The sequence below is a fragment of the Eumetopias jubatus genome, unplaced genomic scaffold, assembly GCF_037043125.1.
Source record: "Eumetopias jubatus isolate StellerSeaLion01/CBP00866 unplaced genomic scaffold, mEumJub1_p1.0 scaffold_9, whole genome shotgun sequence".
NCBI classification, from domain to species: Eukaryota; Metazoa; Chordata; class Mammalia; order Carnivora; family Otariidae; genus Eumetopias; species Eumetopias jubatus.
Genome location: NW_028274815.1, coordinates 71,247,089 through 71,269,726, shown reverse-complemented (window position 1 = coordinate 71,269,726; position 22,638 = coordinate 71,247,089).

Here is a 22,638-nt window from a genome sequence, read left to right as displayed (position 1 = left end):
GAATGAGATCTTGCCATTTGCGACGATGTGGATGGAACTGGAGGTTGTTATGCTGAGTGAAATAAGTCAATCAGAGAAAGACATGTATCATATGACCTCACTGATATGAGGAATTCTTAATCTCAGGAAACAAACTGAGGGTTGCTGGAGTGGTCGAGGGTGGGAGGGATTGGGTGGCTGGGTGATAGACATGGGGGAGGGTGTGTGCTATGGTGAGCGCTGTGAATTGTACAAGACTGATGAATCACAGATCTGTACTTCTGAAACAAATAATGCAATATATGTTAAGAAAAGAAAAAAGAAAGAAGAAGAAGAAGATAGCAGGAGGGGAAGAATGAAGGGGAGTAAGTCGGAGGGGGAGACGAACCATGAGAGACGATGGACTCTGAAAAACAAACTGAGGGTTCTGGAGGGGAGGGGGGTGGGGGGATGGGTTAGCCTGGTGACGTGTATTAAAGAGGGCACGTTCTGCGTGGAGCACTGGGTGTTATGCACAAACAATGAATCATGGAACACTACATCAAAAACTAATGATGTAATGTATGGTGATTAACATAACAATAAAAAAATATAAAAATAAAAAAAATAAAGCACCTCCTTTAAACGATGGGTTTTCCATTGGGCAGGTTATTAGAGGCATTTTATTAATGACTAAAGCGAGGCTCTGAGAGGTCAAATAAGGTGTCTGATTCAGGGTTTTGACATTCATCTGGGAGGTTTGTTAAGCACAAAGTCTTAAGTTTCCTTAAGGAAGCTTAGCGTAACATTAACAGCAAAAATTTGCATGGAATGAGTTTAACAAACACAGATATTCTACTGCCTTTTCATATAGGGTAAATGTATATATCCCAGGATGCCCTTTTTGTGTCTCTTAATCTGACACATGGTAATTAGTTCTCCCTTTTCCTCCAGTGAGGGTCCCGGGCTCAATAAGTGCTGAATAGTGTTTGCTCTCCTAATTTCCCATTTTTGGTACAGCCACAGGACATCTTTTCTGTATAGGTAACTTTTTGTCAGGTAACTTTTGTCAGGTAAGTTTTCCCCCTGACATATTCCTTGCATTTGCCACTCAAGGAAAATTGCATTTCCCCCTCCCATATTCATTGCATTTGTCACTCAAGGAATATTGTCACTGACCGCTGGAAGACAGAATAGCCTAATGGAATAATGTCCATAGCATAGGATAAACCATTTGGCTGGATGACAGTGTTCAGGTGGGATAGCCCTCACTGTTAATTTCAGAATGTCTGGTATCTCCGTTCTCGGATGTAATTAAAATTCCTTTCTTTCCATCCTCAGCCACTATCCTCAGGTCATCCTTCTGAAGTCCCTGTCTGCCCCCTACCCATATGACTTTACTCCAAAGGGCCTCTAAAGCTAGGCCAGATAAATAGACTTTCTGAGGGAATTATAAACCTGTGTGAATCATCAGAAGCCACTGCCTCGGGCCTCTTCAGAGGATGTCAAGAGATTATGAGCTGTTTTTATCAATTCTTTATCCAGTTATTAATATTTCTGCCAAGACCCAGCAATGCCCTCTTGCTTTTCTCCCTTAGCTGAGCTCTTTTATATCCTCTCTAGTTTTTCCTTCTGCTGTATACCTTGATCTATTTATTTCCTCCATTCCCATTCAGTGTGTGTTTTCCTTTGGGCAGTTGTCCTGAATTATTTAATAGTCATTCTATTTTTTTTTTCCTCCTGTCCACTCCTTCCCCTTGCTTTCTTCTCTTCATTGGTTTGTCTAGGTTCCCTTCTGCTCTAGTGTACAACTCGCCCAGCAATCCTTATCTTTCTAATCATAAATCATGGCGTGGAAGATTGTGTGAGGACCCTGGGCAGGAGAGAGGCAGCTCCAGGTAGGTGGACAGCGGAGGAGCATGTATCAGTGACTGGCTTTCAGGAGGTAACAGATTTGATCATTTTTCAGAGAGCACAGCAGGCAGCTTGTAATAGGTAATAAAGACACATCTTTCCATCATGTTTGCTAGACTGTACTGAACTTGGGTTCACTCTGTCTATAGTCTTTATACTTTTCCACTGAGCTTTTCTCCTGGCATCTCTGGGTAAAGGTAAAAGGAAAATAATCTTGACATTCATAAAAACTTTGTCCTAGTTTTTCAATGTTTTTATGGTTGTTAGTAGCTGGAAAAATAGCTTTCAAAAGGAGGAAACCCTGTTTACATACAGGTCCACACAAATACGCATATCTACATACACAATTGGGAAACTTGTTACATTAGTAAGTTAGTCCTTTGGTGGCCTTTCCATAAATCCTTCCCCCCTCCATCCCCCAGGAGTCTTTCCATGGAAGGTACATATTGTCTCCTGTGGCCCTCTCTCTCCAGTCTGGAAAAAGAGGATCATAGGATGAAACTGCTAGTTATACATCAGAGACTCCTACCAGAAAGATTGCAATTAAGAGAGGTACAGGCAGGAGGTCTGAACCTAAGGAAAGAACTTCTATAAACAGTCTTCTGGCATGCCAGTGTGGGAGACACTTTTGGGATAATGACAGGCCATACTGATACTTCCCAAATCTTTGCTGCTATTTTTCCCTACTTGTGCAGTAAACTGAGGCGTTGTCAGCCATATGCCTTGTGATTTCCTCTGTCAGTTGCTATTTAGACTGTTTTTTGAAATAACTTTGTCATAGGGATGCCACCAAGTTAGATACTTGTTAGGTCCTTTTACTCAAGTATAAAAACTAGTTATTCCAATTCATTTACTCATTCATTTAACCAAATTTTTTTTTTAGTTCCTATATGCAAAGCAATGATAAGTCACATTGAGTGATAAAGAGATAAAATCTGGTTTTATGACCTTGCTTCCATGGCCATCCAAGTCTCTGTTCTTCATTTAGTAGGAGTGATGATATATTTTAGTATTCCCTAAATTGTGATCCCTTTGGAACACTGGAGCCACGTGTCATTAATGGGTATTTGGGGAAAAGAGGATTCCAGGGTAAAATAAATGGGGTAACATTGGGAAAAATAAAATTAAAGAATGTTTTTGTACTGCAAGAACTTCTCAAAGTCTTTGATATGCTAATAGATAGTGGACATGGTAGAACCAATTCAGTACAGTTTTTCCAGATTCTATCTTGGGAAAGACTGCCTAATTCAATGTGGAAAGTGGTTAAGTATTATGAGAGATACAGTTAAAGTGGCTTGAGTGAGAAGAATAAAGGATTTTTTTTTTTTTTTTTAAGCTGGGAAAATGAAGGAATCCAGAGGAGACGGCATTTACATTGAACCTTAAAGCGCAGGTAGATTTTGGAATTGGGATTTGTGAGGACAAGTTATTTAAAACAAGCGTACTTGAAAAAAGGCAAACAAGTTGAAAACGTAACATATATATGTGAGAGATTAGGTGAGGTGGACAGAAAAATAGTTTGTTGAACTATTAGTATGGTGGATCAGTTGTGGTGGTTTAGGGCTGGAAAGGTAGATTGAAATTCTGGAAGATTTACCCAAATGAAGGAGGCTTTTATTTATTTATTTTTCCAGTGGAAATAATAAGCACTTCTTTCTAGTCTAAAAAAAATTTCCCAGAACAACTACCTCTACTACCAGCAAGTACCTCACATCACATTGATCCTCTGTTTTCTCATCTGAGCAAATGAGAATGACCAGATTGACTCCTTGGGTTATTGTGGTCATTAAATGGATGTTCTATGTAATATGTTTAGTATAGCATCTGATATATGGTAATTACCTAATATTAGTTATTTAGTTACTAGTTCTATTGAAGACAAAAAAGTGTAAGCAAAGGCTACAGGTGTTCTCAAAAATGTAGAAGACTGGTCAGTTCTTCCTGCTTTGACCAGCATCTGTTAATCCTTTCATTTTTTGATTTCCTGCAACCCAGATTTCCATCTGTAGTTTTACATTTTAAATACAGAGATTTGGTCATTTCAGGCCTCATTTTCTTTGTCTTTGGGTATTTTGTTTTTGGTATTATCTGCCCTATCCTCAGTGGTAAGGGTCTAACAATTGGTTCTCCTGGCGTGCATGCACGCGCACGCACCACACACAGTTATTATGAATTTTATTGATAAAAGGATGTGTCGTACACAATTTAAAAGTTATAGTAACATAAACAATATTTTTTACTGTAAACTCCATAAAGCCAATTGATTCTCACAGAGTATTTTAAAAAATTATTTTATCTGTAGACAACCTAGGGTTGCAATTGATGAACAAAGGTAGTTGTTTTTTTTTTTTTTTTGAACAAAGGTAGTTTTAACATGAATTACTGGTTGAAATTTTCTTTACATTAGAAAGAAAAACGATAGTAAAACAATGAAGGCCTATGTCAGGAATTTATTTGTTCATCAAGGACACAAGGACATTTGTAGTCAGGTAATGGTTTTGGAATACCAGAAAAATATTTCCTCAACTTTTTGTGCATTTATAGTGTGACAACTACAGAATGATGCACCGAAACTTAATGAACATTATTACTATTTTCTCCATCATTTAAAAAAGTCTAGGGGCGTCGGGATGGCTGAGTTGGTTAGGCATCCAAGTCTTGATTTTGGCGCAGGTCATGATCTCAAGGTTGTGCAATTGAGCCCTGCAATGGGCTCTGCATTCAGGCAGGCTCTGCTTAAGATTCTCTCTCTCCTCCTGCCCCTCTCCCCCACCCCTCAAATAAATAAATAAATCTTTTCTAAAAAAAAAAAGTGTAGAAAACCAACAAGCTAAACCCTATCCTTAGTGCAGAATGGTGGTAGTGTATTTACAATAGGTATAGTGTCTGCTTTCTCAAACTTGAGACCATAATTTTTGGATCAGGCACCCAACATTGGAGGGTTAGCTGTGTACCCATGCATCCAGCACTGTGCTGGACCTTCTGGAATATTGAGAAGAAAAGTAATGATCAACCATTTGAAAATTGCTCTTTCCATACTCTGTCCTTTGCTTGGGCAAATAGATTTACTGTGTTCTAGCCCAAACATGCCAGATTTTGCTTCCCTCTGTACTTTCTTGGACTGAAAAGGAAGAATGTTCTGCTTTTCCCAAGCATAGACCTGCCTCCACTAGTGCTTTTTTAATTTGGTTCTAGAATACCCCTCAGTCCTGCCTGCTTTAATCTCATCACAGCATGTTCCAGTAACATTTCTCAGCTCATGTTTTTTTTTGCTACTTGGCATCACCATCTCTAAAATGAATGCTACGTTTTATACAGAGTCACATGATTCAGTGCTAGGTAAAACATCACAACTCTGGTCATCGTTTTGGGGGTACTTTGACAGGCGTTAAGTTTCTAAAACAAATTTCATGCATAGAGATTTAATTAATTCACTGGTATTTCAATTTTGCTTAATGATTAACTTGTATTTCCAATTTGTCATCAAAATATATCCTCTTTAGAAAATGTCCGTGATAACCCACCATGATCCATTCTTAGGAACTTCCCTAACATCCTTTTTGCAACTGAGAAACATCTAAGTTTCAGGGCATCCTTTCTCAAATTTGATACTTTTTATAAAAGTGTGAGTATCACTCTTTCTGTAACTTGTGAGTAACTGAGGCCAAAATGCAGGAATTTTTCAAACCCACGCTAATGGCTTGGGAAATAAAATTGCTGTATACCAGCCACATCTTGCTGAGGTTAGAGTTAATTCTAATTACTAAAAATGGAGCTGTGAACAGCAGTTGCCAATTGCACAGGTGTGGTTGTCCACAGCACATTTAAATTATGTGAGGATTAGTCCCCAGGTTCAAACATCTCTGTTTCCTCCCAGACCCCTCTTTGAAATGATGCAGGTGGGTATTGGGGCCAATGTTCCTGAGTTGGCTGTCCTGCTGAGACTTGTTTAAAGGCATATTCCCCTACCCAGACTATTGCTGTTACTTCCTCTGGAATCCCCTGAGCTGATCTGTGTCTTTACTCCTCTGAACAAACTTGTGGTTTTCAATTTAAGCTGTTTTTTTTTTTTTTCCCTTTTTAGTCCATTATGACAAAAGCTTTTGCTTCAGTGTCATTCCAGAGGAAGACACAGTCACTATTTATGTCATTGGTAGCTTGCTGGTGCTCCTCATATGTTTGGGGTTTTTTTCTTTCCCTTCCCCCCACCTCATGCAAAGGAAAATGTTATCCCTCATCTTAAAGGTTAATGTGGATGGAGAAATCCCACAATCTCAAAGGCAGTGCAGTGATTTTCATGAGCACTGATACCTGCATTGTTTACAGAGCACAGCAGGGACAGATTTGCTCACTATCACATGCAGGTTGAGAAAGTCAGGACAAGTACATGCTTAATCATTTCCCGGAGAAATACAAACGCTACCTTTTCAAATATGCCTCTGAGAAGGACATGAAGGACATGGTGAATGTTAAAAATACAGAATCTAATTACCAAGTGACACCTTAGCTACATATCCGCTCTATCCTTTCCCCTAAAATGTTACATTCATGGGGATCTTGACATCTTTTCAATGTCCCTTCTTTTTTGGTCTTCTTCCCTCCCTCCCTCCCTCTCTTCCTTCCTTTCTTTCCTTCTTTCCTCACTCTCCCTCCTTGACAAGTGCGTGAATTTCCTGTTGGCCGTTTGGTAAGCTTCTGGTAGAATGGAACCATTTGTTAGAAATGAGGATGCCTAAAGTTGCCCCTGGGGCCCAGAGCTACAGAGTGTGAATATAATAAGGGACAATATTCCAATGCTGGAGGCAAGTATGCACTCATCTCCCTGGATGCTTTTTTTCTGACCTATAATATATGATCCTTTTTAGGGATAAGGCACTGACCACTCTAAAAGTGTAAAATACTGAATACTCATCTTAAATCCATTTGTTTCTCTCAGTCTCCATAACCAAACCACCATGATTTCTTGCCTTTGTTATTGCAGTAACTTCCTAACTGGTCTTCCTGATTCTCTTGTCACCAGTTCTATAATTCATTCTACAGCTTCTAGATTGAGAATTTATGAACACAAAACAGATCCTATCATGATATGTATATATAGAATAAAATCCAAACACTTTACCCTGGCTTACAAAGTTCTATATGATTTGCTCCCCATTTACCTCTTCCATCTCTTTTCCTCATTTTGCTCCCCAGACACCGTGCTTCAGCCTCACTGGTCTCTTTTCTGTGTTTCTAACAAACTCAGTGGGCTTCCATATTAGGAACTCTGCGTATAGCCTTCCACATGCCCAGGACCCTTATTGTCTCTGCTGTTTATGCGGCTGGGTCGTTCTTAACATTGAAATCTCTCCTTATATGTCACCTCATCAGAAGAGCTTTTCTTTTTTTTTTTTAATTTTTTTATTGTTATGTTAATCACCATATATTACATCATTAGTTTTTGATGTAGTGTCCCATGATTCATTGTTTGTGCATAACACCCAGTGCTCCACGCAGAACGTACCCTCTTTAATACCCATCACCAGGCTACCCCATCCCCCTACCCTCCTCCCCTCTAGAAACCTCAGTTTGAAAAACAAACTGAAAAACAGAAGAGCTTTTCTTGACTATTCCTAAATGTACTAGCTATCCAATTAATCTCTCTCACAGTACGCACTTTTAATTCTTTGCATAGCTGTGAGCAGTTTTCTTGTTTTTGTTACTTGTTTTCATTCCTTTGTTGTCTGTGGTCTCTTTTTCCCTGACTGGAATGTAACTCAATGAAATGAAAGAACTTTCTATCTTGCTCAATATTTTATTCTCAGTGCTTAAAATGGTGCATGGCACATATGGAAGCATTCAATAAATGCTTGGAAAATGAATAAATAAATACATGCAGAAATGCAAATATGCCACATGCAAAGGGAAATCTGTCCCTGACAGAGTCACATGCCCTCACTTCCCTCCTTACTGGCTTAGATTCCATTACCATGTTCCTCTCTACCTGCATACCCTTCAGCTCCTTTACCTCCTTCTCCTTTCAGCCATTATCTCCTGGTAATGCTCCAGTTCCGGGCACATACAACCATCCACCTACTCTTAGCCACTGAACGTGGGTGGAGAGAGACACATAATCATGCTAGCCAGTTCTACTTTGAATCCACCATCATAATCTTCAAATGAGATCTTGGCGCAGCTCTGTAATTATGTTATCATATTGAACCTATAGTAAGATTCACAGTTTTCCATCTTTTAACATCTCTGAAATCAAGATGCAGTTTACAGTCAATGTCAATCTCTGTCATCAAGATGGCAGTTGTGATGTTAAAACATGGTTGCTTTCCTGGGGGGTATGACTCAACTGAAAAGTGACTCTTCTAATTTTCAGTCAAGAAATGCTTTAAGGATCATTTGAAGAAAAATTATAAATCCTGCTTCTGGTTTGAAAAGCTTACATTAATGTTTTCTGATAGAAAATCACCAGCATCAAACTTGCAGAAACGGTATCTGTGTTCACACTGTGCAATCTTCTCCCATTCTCTAATTGTTTTCACAGAAATCTTAACAAAATATTTTGAATAAGTAATATATTTACATGGTTCAAAAATGAAAGAGTTTCAAAGTTTGCATTGGAAAGTCTTCTATCTCTGTCCCGTTCTTTTTGTTTCTTCTCCCCCTGAAACAGGTAACCTATTTTCTTTAATTCTTAGATATTTTTCCAATGATTCTTCCTACAAATATGAGCCAAAATAAACATGTATTCTTATTTTATTCTTTTATTATCCAAAAAGTGTCAAAAAATGCATCTCTTTTCACTTTGCTTTTTTTCCGCCTAACAATAGATATTACAGATCAGTACATATCAGTTCATAGAGCTTTCTCAAACGTACGTAGTTACACATATTCCATTGTGCAACTATATCATCGTTTGTTTAACTGACCCTTATTGGTAGTCACCTGACTTATTTTTAGTCATGCGTTGTTACAAACATTAATGTAGTGAATAACTTCATACACATATGATTTCATATAGATATAAATATGTAAGATAAGTTTCCCCCAGAAAAGTTGCTGGGTCAAAAGAAAAAATGTATGTTGTGGGTTGAATATTGTCACCCAGAAAAATATGTTCAAGTCCTAACCTTTCAAACCTGTAAATGTGACCTTCTCTGGAAATAGGATCTTTCCAGATGTAACAGTGTTAAGATGAAGTCATAGTTCAGTTAAACTGAGGGTAAATTAAAATGAGGGCCCAAACTAATCCAATGACTGTTGTCCTTATGAGAGGGAATTTTAGACAGAAACATACTGGGAAGAAAGCTGTGTGAGCACGGAGGCAGAAATTGGTGATGCATCTAAAAATCTAAAAATCAAGGTGTGCCAAAAATTGCCAGCAACTACTGGAAGCTAATGAGGGCCAAGGAAGCATTCTTCCCCGGAGTCTACCCCATGGCCCTGCCAACATCTTGATTTCAGACTTCTAGTCTCCAGAGCTATGCACTGCCCCCCTCCCCCTGCAAAGAAGAAAAAAAAAAAAAGTTGTTTTTAGCTATTCAGTTTGTGGTTCTTTGTCATGGAAGTCCTAGAAAACTAATACAATGCATTTGTAATTTTGATAAATATTCCTGGGTTATCCTCCACGGACATTTACTGTGTGCCCTCACCAACAAAGTATGGCAATGATTGCTCTCCTTTAGAGTCACCAATGGAAGATATTGTTAAGTTTCTGGGTTGCTGCCCTTCTGATAGGTGATAAATGACATTTCAGTGTAGTTGTAATTTCTATTTTCCTTTTCATGAGTAAGTATCTTGTCATACACTTAAGGGCTATTAATAGCTCTTTTTTGTGGAATTCTATTTCTATATTTTATTTTTTCTGTTACTGTCATTTTTGTTCCGATTTGTAATTATATTAGGGAATTAGTGCTTTGTGATGTATATTACAAATATCTTTTCCAATTTATCATTTATCTTTTGAAATACCAATTAGCTAAATTTTTGTTCACTTTATTAACTTTTTATGTGGCTTCTGGAATTTGAATCATGATTAGCAAAATTTTCTCCATTCCCAGTTTATAAGGGAATTTACCCATGTTTTCTTTCAGAACATTTTTTTCCTTCATTAAAGCATTTCATTGGAAAACTTGAAAGGATAAAGTTGGATCCAACTTTATCTTTTTCCAGATGGTACATAGTTTATTTCAACACCATTTATTCTTGAAATGTTACCTTTATCATATATCAAATTCTCATATATATTGGATCTATTTCTGGACATTCTGTTCTGTTACATTGGCCTGTCTTTCTATTCATGTGCCAATAAAACCTGTCTTAATTTTTGAAGTTTTATAATATATTTTCATATGTAGGCAGGTTGGTCAGTTTCCTACCCACTTTCTGTAATAAACCTATTCCAATTAAGCTTCCATCTCTACTACTTTATCCAGATTGCTTTTATCAAGATTTCCAGTGAACTCTTTGTTGCTAAGACCAATGGTCAGTTCTCAGTCTTCATCTAACTAGGTCAGTAACATTTGACATAGTTGAATATTCCCTCCTCCTCAAAATACTCTGTTCAGAGATAGCCGTCTCTCTTTACTCTATCCCTACTTCACTGGTTACTCCTTCTTAATGTTCTTGCACATTCTTTCTCATTGCTCTGGACTGCAAATGTCCCATGGCTTTATCTTCTGACATCCTCTCCAACCTGTCCATACTCATTTTCTGGATGATCTCATTTCGAGACAGGGCTTTCACTAAAACCTGTCTTCTAATGACTATCACATTTTTTTCTTTTTTAATCTCCAGGCAGGTCCTCTCCTATGAATGCAAGACTCATACCCAACTGTTTCCTCAACATTTCTACTTCTACACAAAAATTACTCTCCCCAAAACTGAATTTATACTTTCCCTCTACCAAATATACTCTTCTTTCAGTTAAACAAACCAAAAGTATTCAAGTAATCCTAACTCTTTTCTTTCCCTTACATATCACATCCATTACATCAGCAAATCCTGTTTGAGTTCTAACTTCAAAATATCTCTGGAGTCTAACCACTTCTCACTATCTCCACCACCAAGCTCTGGTCCAAGCCACCATCATCCCTTGCCAGGATTATCGCAATATCCTCCTGCCCAGCTTTTCTACCTCTCCTATAGTCTGTTCTTCTCCTAGCAGTCAGATAGATACTTTTTAAGACATGGAACACTACATCACAAACTAATGATGTAATGTATGGTGATTAACATAACATAATAAAAAAATTAGAAAAGACGTATCAACTCATGTCACTTTTTCTGCTTAAAACACCCCATGGGTTTATCTTATCTCACTCATCAAAAGCCAAAGTCTTTAGCATGACTCAAAGGCCCTAAATAATGTGATCTTCACGATGATTTCATCTCTACCACCTTTGCCCACTCTTTTCCACCTGCAATGCTTCTATGTTGTTCCTTAAACAGGCAGCACATTTCCACTGCAGAGCCTTGCTACTTGCTTTTCTCTAACTTTTTATTTAATTAAATCCTTTCAACCATACAATGTGAGGATTATTATTTTCATTTTGCCCATGAGAAGGTAGAGTATGGGGAGTATGAAGTTCTTCCCAGGTCTATACAGCTATTAATTAGCATAAGATCTCTAACCCAGATCTCTTTGGTAGTTAATTGTATACTCTTTTTATTATAGAAACGTTCTGGTTTCTAGTTCCACCTCTTGCTTTGTCGTTTGGTGCACCTCTCTGGGTAACGTATCTTGGCCTTAGTTTATTCTCCTAGGAAATGAGGACTTTGGTCTGTGTGATCTCAAAGTTCCTACCCTCTTAGATGCTCAGTAACTCCATGACTCTGGAAGTGTCCCAGGTGTGCTCAAAGTGAGAATATTAATGATTTTGCTGAGATGAAGAGTAGATAGCAAAACATGGGCAAGTGTCAGTGGAGAGGGAACTTTACTATTGCAGAAGTGGGGAGGCACTAAAGACTTATTTGCTATTTTAAGGATTTTTTTTTTCTAGGTCTGTCCCTCTTGACAATAGGTTATTTCAATTCAGTGTCTACATGTAAATAAACCACCTTATCATTACAGGGTAAATCTTGTCACTACATCCAGGAAGAGAGGTGAAAACTAGGTTTTATCCAAACTTCTGAGCTCACAGGACCTTCTGTTTCCATTCTTTAAATTTAGAAAGCTTCTAGACACTCATCATCCTAATTCTGGTTATGGTCAGGATAAAAGTTATCCCAAAAGATGATGATATACCTGTAAACCACTGTCTCTGGGTCAAACCAGTCAGAGGGTCAGGGGAGGATACTTTGTTTCCTGATGCTCAAACTATCAGTGCCGTCACCAGCATGCCTGCCTCTTATTGACCTGAGGCAGAGCCTCCTCAGCTTCTCCAGGGTTAATCCAGTAGCCATGACATCAGTCCACCTGGTGTCAGTGCTACTCCTGCCATTTTGTTATGATGCCATCTGCTTTTCCTGTAGCTGATCCTCCTTGTTCCGAAGGCATGACTCTCATGGATTTGGAGGGAGGCCTTCCCCAGCTTCCTCCGGTCCTCCACCTTTCATCTTCCTCAGGGCTATTAATGCTGTCACTCTATTTTACTTATTCGTTACAGATTATTCTTATCCTCTAGGAACCTGGATAAGTTCATCTCAGTGATGTCATCTCAGTGAGATGACATTTTGACAGAGAGTACTATCACTGCTCCATGCTTCTGAGGTAGAAATGAAACCACTAACTCTGGGGGTGAACAAGAATTGCTGTATTTCTTTATCTCCTTTCAAACAGATTAAATCCATATCAAAGCCTCATCCCACTAGACAGAGGGAAAGAAATTAAAACTCAATTTTCATTTGGAATCCTTCCTCACCCTGAAATACACAAAGTTTCTCCACTAGAGATTTTATATGGTAAAAAGACTACATAGGCCTGGTCTTGTGAGATCTTCACAGCTGCTGCAGGCATCTGGTTCTGGAGTGGCAGTCCCATCAACTATGACATGAGCAGAAACACTGGAGAGGAGCAATTATTTAATAAAAATATACATACAATAATAAACCAAAAATAAAGCAGCAAAGAAATAAATAATTCCAGATGCTTTTTCCTATACCACCATGATTTGTGACCTCCACACCTTTCTGAGCCTTGTCCCAAGCCCATCTATGCTTTCTATGTCTTGCACAATGGTAAATGACACTGTCACATAGGACTGGAGAGCTATCTGTGCTTGACCTGTTATAACCAGTTAGTCCTAGTAGGCAGGGGCTATTGTTTTCCCCACTTCATGGGGAATCAGACATAAGTAATTGGCACAGGTTTACACAGTAAGTAAGTGACAAAGCCAGGATTTGAGTCTGGATGCTACAACTCAAGTTCCTGAACACATGGCATTCTTTGTTAATCTCACATAAGCCCAAGAAGTTGGTGATCATATAGCTCCTACTTTACGATTATGGAATAGAGGCAGGGTAGGTTCTGTCACTTGCTCAAGATGACTCAACTGTGAGAGTGACAAGGGGGCCCGGACCTGAACTCAGACCTTCTCAATCCCATTCTCATTTTTTGTTTGTTTTTCTTTAACCTCTGCCTTCTTCTTGGTTGCTCTTTGAAAAACAAGCAAAACAAAACAAAACAAAAAACCAGATTCCCCTGAGAAGGTAACAGACTGCCCTGGCTGTAAGTATATTTCCCAGTTTACTCTTGGGTGCAGGGTCTGTAAGGATACTTGAGCAGTGCAAAGGCTCAAACGGATGCAGTGATAAGGTCATCTGTGTCCATGTCCTATGCCATGACCTTATTTCTTAACATGTATAATCGGAGCGAGGCCAGTGTGATGTAGACACATACCTAAAGAGACAGATATCTGTTGTCAAGCACATTGGAAAAGAATATTCTGTCTCAAGCTCAGGCTAAAAATAAACTGTTTACAGTATACTCACCCTCCCTCACACTGCGGTATCTCAGGAACGGAGGCAGAATTTAATCATTTCATCCTCTGAAGTGAAGGTCTCTATGGCTTAATATGCACACATCACAGATTTCAAATTTTGCTGTTAAAATTCAGTCTTCAACTAAAACCTAGCTGTCTCTTTGTCTTGAAATGTGTTCTAAAATGTATAATAAAGGTCTACTGAAACCAATAAAGCATTTCTGGAAAATGCTGGTTTAACCCACACAGCCAATTCCCTTTTTCATAAATTCAATTTGTATCATTTGGTTGAAGGGACTGTTCTCTGAGCCCTGACATAAACGGGTGTTGAGGCTGACACTTAGAGTTTACATGGAAAAATCTGTGGGAAAAATCATGTAATTGAGGCCATTTGTGAGGTGTGTCAGACCTTGGCTGGCTCCAAGTCTCTGCACGCCCTTCTCTCATCCCCGGATCTAAGTAACTCCTACCTGACTTGGATGAGCTGGGTGGGGTGAGGGCTTGGGCCTCTGAGATGTGCTGCAAGGCTCCTGAATAGACTAATGCTATTTGTTTCTGAGATCTAGTCTTGGTACCTTGGTCTGAGTGTTGAATTTCTCATCTCCTATGTTGAAGTCCCTGCTTACTCCCAGCTTAGTTCCTGATTCTTCACAGAACAGAGAGCCCTGCCTGCTTATACTAATTCTCCTCATCCTCAAATCCAGGGTTTCTCAACCTCAACACTATTAACATTTTGGGTCTAATAACTCTTTGTTGTAGGGAACTGTCCTGGGTGGGCATTGTAGAATGCTTAGCAGCACCCCTGGCCTCTTCCTACTGGATTCCAGTAGCACCTTGTCCCCCCGTCCTGACAAGCAGAAATGTCTCCTGATGTCGGATCTTCCTTAGAAGAGGTGGAGAAAATTGTTGCTGGTTGAGAACTAGTGTGCTTATACTGTGCTTGTACCCAAGTATGGTTGCCAGTAACCACCAAAAAATCTTCAATGATCTCAGTGCCCAGTAGAAATATAATATAAGCTTCAAATGTGAGTCACACATGTAATGTAAAATTCTCTACTAGGTATATTAGCAGAGTAAAAAGGAACAGGTAGAATGAATTTTGATAATTTATTTTATCCAATACATCCAAATTATTACATTTATACTAAATCTTTGACATCTGGTGTGCATTTTACACTTACAGCACATTTCAGTTTGGACTAGTCATATTTCTAGTGCTCGATAACCACGTGTGACCAGGGGTTATTTTATGGGCAGCAGTGATCAAGATTTCTAAAATGATTACCGTTCTTCAGTTCACTCTGAGACTCAGAATAGTGTAGTACTATAAACATGGGGCTGGGGTGTCAGATGTAACCAGTTTGAATATTTCTGTATCTCTTTCTGACATTATGCCTTTGTGATAATTACTGAATTGCTTTGAATCACAGTTTCAGTATTTGTATTAGAGAAATAATAATAGTTGCTTTTAGAAGACTTGTTATGAGGGTTACATGAAATAATGTACATACATAGTGCCTAGCACAGAGTTGGTGTTTACCGAGATAATTCCATTTTCTGTACCTCCAGTATCATCAGAGAACATGAATATTAAGTTCCTCTAGTGTTAGCCTCTTGCTTGAAACATCATCCATGCTACATCTCTTGGATATCATGCTATAGGCTCAGTTGGACACTCATTGGGTATGCAAAACACTGAATCATCCCACGGAATCCACATTCACCCACTTTGTCCTGTCCAGCTGCTGTTAATTAAAGCCTGTTAATTAAAGCTACGTCTAAAGAAAATGACAAAAAAAGGATTCAACCCTCTCAGTTTCTTTTTATTTCTACTGATATTTTTCTACCTTTACCACAAGTCGAATAGTACAGGGTAGAGGAGAAAGAATTCTTGGATGCATCTTTCCCACCAAGCAGGGTCACCTGTACAGCACAATCCTTCAAGCCACATTGTCATATTGCTAGCAGGTCTCATCTACAGGCACAACATTAACATTTGGCTAATGTTAAGAAGAGAACAAATGACTAGACCACATTGGCTAGATAGGTGGCTACTTAATCCATCCTAATGGGCAAGATACATAAAAGATAGAAACTCATCATGGCAAAGGCAGCCCATATTAGAAGAATATTTATGGTATTTTCATAAATACTTGTTTAGTTGAGGACTCATTGAGGTGTTGGGGTTAACTGTTCATGATGTTCCCATCATGGCAGTCTTTCTGTACAGTATTTCTTCATAGTTTTCCTACCTTTGTGTGGGGAGGAGTTCCTCCTTCCTGTCAATCCCCTTTCACCTGTGTGCAAATATACACTGTCCAATGCAAAAGTGCTAATTAATATTTCCCATTTGGCTCTGGATTATCTTTGTCAAAGACTTAAAGGAGGTTTTATTTCCTCCTGATCACCATGAAGTTATTGTGAGAAGCCTATCAACAGTAGCTGAGAGACATAGTCTAAGTGCCTACTATGTGTTAGGCATTGGAGAAGCCAGGAGCTTCTACCCTAGAGGACTTCATAGTCCAGGAGTAAACAGCATGTAAATAAATGATCACAATAAGATATGCAACTCGTGCTATATGGGACTTAGGGAACACAGACAAAGGAGCAGTTTTTCATTCATTCACACATTTATTGAGCACCAACTATGGATTAGACAACCACAGTGCGGTGAGGAAAAGTGACACTAAAATTAAATTTAAAAATCAAAGACAAAAAAATACCTGTATTTTGACTTTTTTTTTCCTTATAGAGTTGTTCCTTTTCCCAGGAAACAGATGGTCAAAGAGATAACTTTTATCTTTGTCTTCTGTCATATAAATATTTTTTGGATGGTATCTCTTCTAACCTTTAATTTGATGCTGAATTCCTGGGCATACTCAATTAACTGGTCAAATCCAAAGAAAGATTCGACAACTTAAGTGGGCCTTTGTGACTATTAGATTTATTTCTCTGGCCAAATTAATAGAGGTCTCCAGTTAATAGAGTTGTGTATGTATGAATAATATAATTTGATCAATTTTAAGTTAAAAATTATAATGCAATGAACTTAACTCTTTATCTGTTTTAAAATTAATTTATTTTCTTGTTGCTAGTTTAAAGTGTTCTTAGTGTCTTACAGGGTCTTATAATCTTCATATATATCAATAATAATAATATCACAACAGAAATATAGACTTAGGTTGAATTGTATATATATATTTGAAGAATAGCATCTTAGATAAACTGTCTTTTCATAGCAAGTTTTTATTTTATCTCACAGTAGTCCCATAAAATTGAAATACTATTACGTAATAACAATAATAATTCAACATAACACAAAAAGTGAAGTGATTATGTGGAATAACTTGACCTACAATGCCAGGTCTATATCCCATTTCCTGAGTCTCAGTCTTTGAGCCCAATAAGAGAATATCTGTTGGGTTTACTTAAAATATGTCTAAATTTTAATGGATTTTCCTAAAATTTCCAGGCTTTTAAACATTTTAGCAACATCATTTTTACTTACCTATTAGTTGAGAAATTTCAGTTTGATATAATCAGTCATTATTGATAGTCTATATAGGTATAGGATGGCCAATTACAAAACAGGCAGCAAAATTGCTTTCTTCAAGGAACTTACAATGTAAATATTGATGTATTAAGATCACTTTACCATGGGGTAGAATAATTATAATAGTTTTTTTAAAAAGATTTTATTTATATGACAGAGAGAGACACAGCAAGAGAGGGAACACAAGCAGGGGGTAGTGGGAGAGGGAGAGGCGGTCTTCCCGCTGAGCAGGGAGCCTGATGCGGGGCTCGATCCCAGGACCCTGGGACCATGACCTGAGTTAAAGGCAGACACTTAATGACTGAGCCACGCAGGCTCCCCAATTATAATAGTTATTATAAAAACCTTTTTAATCTAACCATCAGTGTTATTGGTCAGAATTCACTATGTAATTATTCCATCCCTGGTCCTAGAGTCAGTGTGATATATTGGCAAGAGGATAGACAAATAGATCAATGGAACAGATAGAGAATCCAAAGATACTTCCACATATCTACAGTCATCTGTAGTCCCATAAAGTTGAAATACTATTTAAAGCATAGTTGTCAGTATAATTCAGGGAGAAAAGGATAGTATTTTTTAAATCTTATTTTATTATTAAAGTATAGTTGACATACAATGTTGTATTAGTTTCAAGTGTGCAACATAGTGATTTGACAATTTTATACATTACTTACTGTTCACCATGACCATTTGTCACCATACAGTGTTATGCAATATTATTGATTATATTTCCTGTTATACTTTTCATCTCTGTGACTTATTTATTGTGTAACTGCAAGTTTATACCTCTTAATCACCTTTACCTTTTTCATCCATCTGCTCACTGTTTCCCCCTCTGGCAACCAGCAGTTTGTTCTCTGTATTTATGAGTCTGTTTGTTTTTTTGTTTTGTTTTGTTTTGTTTCATTTTATAGATTCTACATATAAGTGAAATCATATATTTGTTTTCTATGTCTGATGTATATATATATGATTTCACTTATATGTAGATATATATATCAGATATATATATATATAAAATATTCTGTAGGTCCATCCATGTTGTTGTGAAGGGCAAGATCTCATTCTTTTTTAGGGCTGAGTAGTATTCCATTATTTATATTTTTATATATGGCACATCTTCTTTATCCATTCATCTGTTGATGGATGCTTAGGTTTCTTCCATATCTTTGCTATTATAAATCATGAAGTAATAAACATAAGGGTGCATATGTCTTCTTGAAATAGTGTTTTTGTATTATTTGCATATATACTGAGTCACGGAATTACTGGATTACATGGCATTCCTATTTTTAATTTTTAAAGGAAATTGATAGTGTTTTCTACAGTAGCTATGCCAATTTACATTCCCACCAACAATGCATGTGGGTTCCCTTTTCTCCATATCTTGGCAACACTTGTTATTTCTTATCTTTTTGATACCAGCCATTCTGATAGGTGTGAGGTAATACCTTATGTGGTCTTGAGTTACATTTACCAGATGAGTAGTGATGTTGAGCATCTTTTCATGTGTCTGTTTGCTGTCTGTATGTCTTTGGAAAAATGTCTTTTCAGGTCTTCTGCCCAGTTTTAATTGGATTATTTGTTTGTTTTGGTGTTGACTTGTATAACTTCTTTATATATTTTAGATATTATATATAACCTTATTATATCATTTGCAAATATCTTCTCCCCTTCAGTAGGCTGTGTTTTCATTTTGTTGATAATTTCCTTTGCTGTGTAAAAGCTTTTTTTTTTTTGGTGAGTCCCAACAGTTAATTTTTGTTTTCATTTCCCTTGTTTTAGGATATATACCCGTACATATGTTGCTAAGGCCAATGTCTAAGAGATTATTGCCTATGTTTTCTTTAAGGAGTTTTATGGTTTCAGGTGTCACATGGTCTTTAAACCATTTTGAGTTTGTTTTTCTGAATGGTGTAAGAAAGTGGTCCAGCTTCATTTTTTGTGTGTAGCTGTCCAGTTTTCCCACCACCATTTATTGAAAAGACTGTCTTTCCCCATTGTATATTCTTGCCTCCTTTGTCCTAGTTTATTAGACCATACAAATTTGGGTTTGTTTCTGGGTGCACTATCCAGTTCCTTTGATCTATGTGTCTATTTTTATAGCAGTACCCTACTGTTTGATCACTATAGCTTTGTAGTATATTTTGAAATCTGGGATTCTGTACCTCCAGCTTTGTTCTTCCTTTTCAAGTTTCTTGGTCTATTTGGGAGATTTTGTGGTTCTATACAAATTTTAGGATTATTTGTCTAGTTATGTGAAAAATGCTATTGGTATTTTGATAGGTATTGAATCTGTTGATACCTTTGGGAAGTATGGACATTTAAACAATATTAACTCTTCCAATCCTTGAGCATAGTATAACTCTACATTTGTTTTTTCATCTTCATTTTTTTCAAGGTCTTATACTTTCAGTATAGATCTTTCACCTCCCTAGTTGAATTTATTTTTAGGTATTTTGTTCTTTTTAATGCAGTTGTAAATGGAATTATTTTCCTAATTTCTCTTTCTGCTACTTCATTATTAGTGTTTAGAAATGCTACAATTTTTGTGTATTAATTTTGTGTCCTGCAACTTTACTAAATTCCTTTATTACTTCTTTTTTTTTAAAGATTTTATTTATTTATTCATGAGAGAGAGAGCGAGAGAGAAAGAGAGAGAGAGAAAGAGAGAGGCAGAGGGAGAAGCAGGCTCCCAAGGAGCAGGGAGCCCGATGCGGGACTCGATACCAGGACCCTGGGATCATGACCGGAGCTGAAGGCAGACGCTTAACCATCTGAGCCACCCAGGCGCCCCCTTTATTACTTCTAATAGTTTTTCTTTATAGGGTCTCTAGGATTTTCTATATATAGTATCATGTCATCTGCAAATAGTGACAGTTTTATTTCTTCCTTATCAATTTCATTCAATGCCTTTTATTTCTTGTGTGATTGCTGCAGCTAAGATTTCCAGTACTTTTATAAAAGCAATGAGAGTGAATATTTTTGTCTTGTTGCTGATCTTAGAGGAAAAGCTTTCAGTTTTTCACCATTGAGGATGATGTTAGCTGTGGGTTTGTTAGATAAGGCCTTTATTATGTTGAGGTATAGTCTCTCTAAACCAACTTTGTTGACAGTTTTTATCCTGAATGGATGTTAGATTTTGTCAAATACCTTTTCTGCATTTCTTGAGATTTATGGTTTTTATACCTCCTTTTTTAAATGTGACCTATCATGTTGATTGATTTGCAAATATTGAGCCATCCTTGCTTCTCTGGAATAAATCCCACTTAATCATGGTGAATGATCCTTTTAATGTATTGTTGAAATTGGTTTGCTGATGTTTTGTTGAGAATTTTTGCATCTATGTTCATCGAAGATGTTGGTCTATAGTTTTCCTTTTTAGTAGTATCTGTCTGGCTTTAGTAGCGGGGTAATGCGGGCCTCAAATAGGATGAATTTGGAAGTTTTCCTTCCTATCCTATTTTTTGCAGTACTTTGAGAAAAATAGGTATTTACTCTTCTTCAATTATTTGGTAGGAATCACCTGTGAAGCCATTTGGTCCTGGACTTTTGTTTTTTGGGAGTTCTTGATTACTGATTCAACTTCGGTACTAGTAATAGGTCTGTTCAAAATTTGTTTCTTCCTGGTTCCATCTTGGGAGATTGTATGTTTCTAGAAATGTATCCATTTCTTCTAAATTGTCCAGTTTTTTGTCATATAACTTTTCATAATATTCTCTTATAATCCTTTGTCTTTCTGTGGTATCAGTTGCTATTTCTCCTCTTTTCATTTCTGATTTTATTTATTTGAGTCCTCTCTCTTTTTTTTCTTGATTAGTCCAGCTAAATGTTCATCAATTTTGGTTATCTTCTCAGAGAACCTCCTCTTGCTTTCATTGATCTTTTCTACTTTTTTTCTTTTTTAGTCCCTATTTCATTTATTTCTGCTCCAATCTTTATTATTTCCTCCCTTCTACTAACTTTGAGATATGCCAGTTCTTTTTTTTTCCAGTTATTTTAGTTATAAGGTTAGATTGAATTTTTTGTTTGTGTCTTGAAGTTGGCCTTTATTCCTAGAAACCTTCCTCTTAGAACAGCTTTGTTGCATCCCCCAAATTTTGGACCACTGTGTTTCTATTTTCATTTGTCTCCACGTATTTTTTTATTTCTGCTTTGATTTTTTTTTTGTTTATCCACTAGTTGTTTAATAGCATGTTCCTTAGCCTCCATGTGTTAGTGTTTATTCCAGTTTTTTTCTTGTAATTGATTTCTAGTTTCTTACCATTGTGGTTGGAAAAGATGCTTGATAAGATTTCAGTATTTTAAAATTTGTTGAGACTTGGTTTGTGGCCTAACATGTGACCTATCCTGGGGAATGTTCCATGAGCACTTGAAAAAATGTGTATTCTGTTGTTTTTGGATAGGATGTTCTCTACATGTCTGTTATGTCCATTTGGTCTAATGTGTCATTCAAAACCACTGTTTATTTGTTGATTTTCTGTCTGAATGATCTATCCATTGTTGTTAGTGGGACATTAAAGTCCCCTACTATTATTGTATTGCTGTTAATTTCTCCATTTATGTCTGTTAATATTTGCTTTATATAATTAGGTGCTCCTCTAATGGGTGCATGGATATTTACAATTGTTTCATCCTCTTGTTGGCTTGATCCCTTTATCATTACATAATCTTCTTGTTTCATGCTACAGTCTTTATTTTAAAGTCAATTTTGTCTGGTATAAGTATTTCTACCGCAGCTTTTTTCCCCCTTCATTTGCATGGAATATTTTTTTTCCATTCCTTTACTTTCGGTCTGTTTGTGTCTTTAGTTATCTTGTAGTGAGTCTCTTATAGGCAGCATATAGATGGTCTTGTTGTTTTTTAAGTCCATTTGGTCACCCTATGTCTTTTGATTGAAGAATTCAGTCTATTTTCGATTTAAAGTAGTTATTGATAGGTATGTACTTACGACATTTTGTTAATTGTTTTCTGATCATTTTTGTAATTCTTTGCTCCTTTCTTGCTTCTTTTGTGGTTTGATCATGTTGTCTAATATAATGCTTGGGTTCTTTTTATTTTTTGCGTATCTATTGTAGGTTTCTGATCTGTGGTTACCATGGTGTTCATAGATAATATCGTATGTGTATAGCAGTCCACACTGCTTGCTTAAGTGTGAACACATTCTAAAAGCAATAAAATTTTTATAACCCCTCCATGTTTTATGTATATGATATATTTGACATGTTTTTATTTTATGTATCTGTAGACTAATTTTTGTAGATGTAATTGATTTTACTACTTTTTGTTTTAACCTCC